This window comes from Prionailurus viverrinus, chromosome D1 (assembly GCF_022837055.1).
Source record: "Prionailurus viverrinus isolate Anna chromosome D1, UM_Priviv_1.0, whole genome shotgun sequence".
NCBI classification, from domain to species: Eukaryota; Metazoa; Chordata; class Mammalia; order Carnivora; family Felidae; genus Prionailurus; species Prionailurus viverrinus.
Window position 1 is genome coordinate 12,667,426 of NC_062570.1, and position 6,583 is coordinate 12,674,008.

A 6,583-nucleotide genomic window follows, 5' to 3' on the forward strand; every position below is an offset into this window, starting at 1 on the left:
AGAAATGTAGCTAGGTAGTGGAATATTGTTTATCTTAAGGTGGCATGCCTAGTGCCCTATCACGGTACCTATGAAGGAAACTAGAACATGTCACCCCCAAATTTGCCTCTTTGACATAAAAATTATTTTGAGCTGCAGGCAATTAAGAAACAGTAAATGCAAACAAATAAACCCCTGATTTTATTGGAGATAGACTTATCAGCTCAGAGATGGCGTCAGAGGAATCTGCAAACAAACCCTGGTAAACTAACCCTTATCTATCTTAATTAGAAAGTTAAGGAAATTAACTACTTAAGGAAGATAGCAACTACCTAGCCTTAGTTCAGCTGACACTAGCCCAACCCATGTCTTGTCAATTCTTCACAAATTTATTGTTTGTCTAAAAGATGCCAATGCCTTCCGTTTTGGTTACTTTTTTGGGTATTCATTCTCTTGTGAAGACACCCATGTACATGTAAAAATTCAAAAAAAATTTGTGTGCCTTTCTCTTGTTACTGTCAGTTTAATTTTCAGACTAAACCAGTGACCTAAAGAGAGTTGAGGAAAACCTTTTCCTCCCTAACACCTGAGAAACACAATATTTCCCAGGGTCCATTGTGTTTGGGTGTGGCCATGGGACTGAGTTCTCTGAAGTGGAATATAGACAAAAGGTGATGTGTGCCATATCCTGGCCTTTCCCTTAAGGCCATAATGTAGTTCCTCCATGCTCTCTTTTCTCTTCCTACTTGATCCAAACTAAATAGGGCAGCAGCCTGGCTTTGACCATGGGGGTGACAAAATCCTAACACAGTTCTTAAAACTTCTTTGTAACATGGTCCCTTTTGGCAGTCTGGTGAAGCCCTTGGATCTCTTCTGCACATAATGTTTTTAAACACATAAAATGTAGAGGATTGTAACAAAAATTAATTATGTTGAAGTACAGTTATCAACATTTTAAATGACATAATTATATAGTTATAAACACATTAAATATTTAGCAGCTGAGAATAATTTATGATAATTTAAGAGTGATGTTAGGTGTGAGTGATATTTCCAGATTCTGTAATAACTGAATTGTGATATGAAAATATCTGTGATTTCCATTGGTGCCTGGGTCACAGGGACTGTCAATGCTACTGTGATTTGTTGTCACTATTTAAAATTAAAGAGATGACAACTTCATGTAGAAGCTAGTGAATATAAAGATGTAATTTTTTTCCCCATTCAAGTTTAAAAATTAACTAAATTCTGTCTGTAGGACCATTTGGGTCTCCATTGGTGTTAGGTTAAGACCACTGGCAGTGGATAATAGCTTCCATGACGGATGCCTGGCTTCCTAGATGACCTCAAGGATCACAGCCTGCCTGAACAGTTACATGAGTGAGAAACAAACCCCTGTCCTGTTTGAGTTATCATATTTTGGGAGTTTTTTTTCCCCCAGCAGTTCAACCTCCCTACATCTACTAAGTATCTCCTCAATTTTAAGTCTTTTTTCCATCACTACTATTGCTACCTGGTACAGTTATTGCTGAGGTATTGCTTAGGAATTGTAACAGAGGTTGTTTTTTTTTTTTTTTTGGTAGCTTTTTTTGTGATATAACTTGTATACAACACGTTCATTCTAAGTGAACAGTTTTATGAGCATTAACACATGTATACATTCGTATAGAATCAACATATGAAGGATTACCATTACCCCATCAAGTTCCCTTGTGCCATTTCCCAGTCAACTCTGCCCCCTCCTTGCTCCCACCTACTGTGCTTTGCTATTTTTATAGTGTTTTTCTTTCTGTATACATCCACAACAAAGATGATCAGAAGTGGCCATACTGGGAAGCTCTGACTTGTTCTCATTGTTATTTTCATACTTCCCCATATTTGATTAAATATATAATGTTTGGTATAGGGTATTTGCTGTTTTTAGTGTTTTCTACTGGATTAAGAAAGCTGTCTTCTCAGAAGAAGTAAAACTGTCACTATTTGCAGATGACAAGATACTATATAGAGAAAACCCTAAAAAGTCCAATAAGTGAATTCAGTAAAGTTTCAGGATACAAAATTATATACAGAAATCTGTTGTGTTTTTATATACTAATAATGAAGTAGCAGAAAAAGAAATTGAAGCAATTTCATTTATACTTGCATCACAAAGAATAAAATGCCTAGGAATATTTACCCAAGGAGGTGAAAGACCTGTATTCTGAAAACTAGAAGACATTGATAAAAGCAATTGAAGATGACACAACCAAATGAAATGATATACCATGCTCATAGATTGGAAAAATTAATATTAAAATGTACATACTACCCAAAGCCTTTTACACATTCAATGCAGTTCCTATCAAAGCACCAATAGTATTCTTCACAGAACTGGAACAAATAATATAATTTTTGTGAAACCACAGAAGACCCTGAATAGCCAAAGCAATCTTGAACAACAAAGCTTGAGGTATCACAATCCCAGATTCAAGCCATACTATAATGGTACAGTAATCAAAACACTATGGTACTGACACAAAAATAGATACATAGATCAAATGGAACAGAAAGCCCAGAAATAAACCCACTCTTACATGGTCATTTAATCTATGACAAAGGAGGTGAGAATTTACAATGAGAAAAAGACATCTCTTCAATAACTGGATAGTTATGAGCAAAAGAATGACAGTGGACCACTTTCTTTTTTTATTATTATTTTACTTATTAAAAAAATTTCTTTTTTACATTTTATTTATTTTTGACAGAGACAGAGCACAAGTGGGGGAGGGGCAGAGAGAGAGAGAGGGAGACATAGAATCCAAAGCAGGCTCCAGGCTCTGAGCTGTCAGCACAGAGCCTGACGTAGGGCTTGAACTCAACAAACCGCGAGATCATGACCTGAGCCAAAGTCAGACACCCAACTGACTGAGCCTCCCAGGCACCCCGACACTGGACCACTTTCTTATACCATATACAAAAATAAAGTCCAAATGGATTAAAAACACATCTGAACCCATAAAACAGAAGACATAGGCATTAATCTCTTGGACACTGGCTTTAGCAACATTTTTCTCGATATGTCTTCCAAGCAAGGGAAACAAAAACAAAACTAAACTATTGGGACTACACCAAAATACAGAACTTTTTCACATTGAAAGAAACCATCAACAAAATAAAAATGGCAACCTATTGGATGTGAGAAGACGTTTGCAAATGATATATCTGATAAGGAGTTAATATACAAAATATATAAAGATCTCTTACAACACCAACCCCCCTTCAATAATCTTATTAAAAATAGGCAGAGGACCTGAATAGACATTTTTTCCAAAGAAGACATACAGATGCTCAAGAGACACATGAAAAGATACTCAACATCACTAATCATGAGGAAAATGCATATCAAAACCACAATGAGGTATTACCTTACCCCTGTCAGAATTGGTATTATCAACAAGAAATAACAACTGTTGGAGAGGATGTGGAGAAGAGAGAAATCTCATGCACTGTTGGCAGGAAGGTAAATTGGTGCAGCCACTCTACAAAAAACAGTATGGAGGTTCCTCAAAAATTAAAAATAAAAATACCACAAGATCCAGTAATTCTGTTACTGGGTAGCAGAACTTAAAGAAAATGAAAACACTAATTCAAAAAGATATATGTGCCTCTAGGTTTACTGCAGCATTATTTACAATAGCCAGAATATGGAAGCAACCAAAGCATCCAATGACAGATGAATGGATAAAGATGATGTGGTACACATACACACAATGGAATATTATTTGACTAAAAAAAAGGAGATCTTGCCAATCATGACAACATAGATAAACCTAGAATATTATGCTAAATAAAATAAGTCAGACAAAGACAAATACCATGTATTTGCATTTATATGTGGAATCTAGAAAACAAAACATAGGAACAAACAAAAGAAACAGAATTATAAATACAGAGGAGAAACTGGTGGTTGCCAGAAGGGAGGAACATGGCAGGTGGGGTTGGGAATGGGTGAAATAGATGAATGGGTCTAAGAAGTCCAAACTTCCAGTTATAAAATGAACAAGTCACAAAGGTGTTGAATACAGCATAGGGACTATCAGTAATGTGGTAATAACTTTGGGTGACAAATGGTTAACTATACTTATCATGGGAAGCACTGTGTAATGTATGGGATTGTTAAAGCACTATGTTGTACATATGAAATTAATATAACATTGTATGTCATGTGTACTTCAACACAAAAGGAATCTATCTTCTGGACAACAGCTAAGTGTTTAATGGAAGTTGAATTAGTGGGAGGTGAATGATTCTCAAAGGCTTTCTTTCTGATTATTGAGGTGGTTATATGATTTCTCTCCTTTATTTTTAAATGTTTTCTAAAGCTAAACTACCCTACCTTGCTGGCTTAAACCCAACTGAGTCATAATATATATTGCATTTTTATACATAAGTCTGTTGTACTCTTGGTGAGTATAAAAACAAGTATAATAATTTTTTAATTTAAATTTTATTTAGTTAACATACAGCGCAATATGGTAGCATTTTTTCCCCGTGAAATTGTGTATACTTATGTCCCAAGTCTACGTGGTCCAATTTGAGTAAATCAGAGGACGTTTCAGTCACGTCCATAAAACAATCACTTTCAGAATTTGGTTTCAGTTTCCTGTGTATCTATGTATGTGTTTGTATAGGGCCTTAGATGGAATTTAATTTGTATTATTATGAAATGGTTAAGAAATATGCAGTGGATGTGTAATGTGAGACACTACATTGCAGTTAGAAGCAACCTACTACATTTTAATACAACATAGAGGGTTGCTCAACACATTGCTAAGTGAAGAAAGAAATATTATGAATATTTATCACAAAGTTATTTATGTAAATTAAAACATACACACAAAATACAATATAAGCATACTCCTATATTCAAAGGCGCAAATCAAAAAATCTTCCTGCTTTTGTGACTTTATGACACATCTTACTTTGGGATGGCTTGCCCTGCACCAATCCAAACTTGATGGGCAGTCAATCCCCAGCTTAGGACCCATCTTTATAGAAATCTTTCCAGAGTAATTCGATACCACATTTATCTCTCCCACATTCCAAATTCCTGTGGCATATTTACACATTTTCCACCCAATGTCTTACATGAAACAAGGCAAAAAAAAAAAAATCAGCTGGAAGCAGGTATTTTTGGCATACTTATTTCTCCAACTAGATGTTAGGTTGAATGAGTGTATATATGCTTGCACCCCATGGAGCACTGGGTACTTTGGATCATTGGTTATTAGAAAAATACATTATTTTCATGCCATGTCAGGAAAACTAGCCTGTCCTTGTTATGAAGAGAGGCTCTTGTAATCATTTTTGTTTACCACATTTTTTCTTCCAAACTTTCCCTTTTTCTTCCTTTCTCTTCCTTGAAAAAAGATTTTGGCATAACATCGTCTTTCTAATTCCTTTTTCTTTGCTTTTTCCTCTCCGCTACTGACCACAGGCAAGATTAGAGGTAATGAAGTCTCTATAGTTTTGCTTACTCACCTGTTCTAATGACTTCTTCATCTGGGTAGTTGGAAAAGTACCTGAGTTCTTAACTGTCTCTTGTGGCTATACAGAACTTATTTTTTTCTTGTCCATGAAGACGTTTATTTTCATCCATGTGTATTCACTGTCACTTGGTTTATGATTAACCCAGGGCACAAATTTGAAGAGACAATAAAGAATATGCAGTTAGATGGTGATATAATTCCACAGGTTCTGCTAACCGGTTATGTCTCAGAAATTCTTTGAGATTCCTGTATCTATCCCCATATGTAACCAGAAGCCCTTGGGAATAGAAATTTCTTAGTTTTAAGACACCTAAGTCCTTGTGGCCATAGTGTAACAATACCCCGTGGCTCTATTGCATGGTAGATTTTTCTCTGAAAACCTGGCGTCTGAAGATAACTCCACATAAGAGGACACATTGTCAGTGAACACCATGCAGAGACATGGTGGGTGGTTGAGCTATTTCTGTCCTGAGTCTGAAAAGGATCTAATAAATAGGAAGAACTATTTGCTCTGTAAGAGCAATTCATATTTCTGCTGGGGGGGGGGGGCTCTTCCATACTCCACACTCTTCCCCACATAATACTTTCAGTTTTGTCATGTGACTATTACTTTAGCTCTGAAACCTAACTCCAACTTCATCTGTCTTTTTATGCCTGGATGCCTAAAACCCCGTGCCAATTCCTAAGATTTGGTCCTGAAGATTGTAAGTGATACATATTCAGCCAACATCCTTGGCACAAAACCTTTCAAACTACCTGTGGTGAAAGACAAGTTACTTATTTCCAAACTGTCAGCTACTGTGACTTTTGAAAAAAGTCTTAAAATCTGCATAGATGTCATGGCAATTGAAACTATTTAGAAAATTTCAAATGCTTACCCTCAGTTTCCATATGGATCTTGGTGAGGACCAGTAAAAGTATTCCGTGGGCTGGCACATGGACTGTATGTTTATGTCTGTGGACCGTAATTTTAGAATCACTGCTGTAAAAGAAAGGCTGTGAGAAAAGAGAGGTGATAGAAACACCCTCCAAGACAAGACTTCACAGTAGAAAAGTCTTTGCTAGGGAGCATGAGA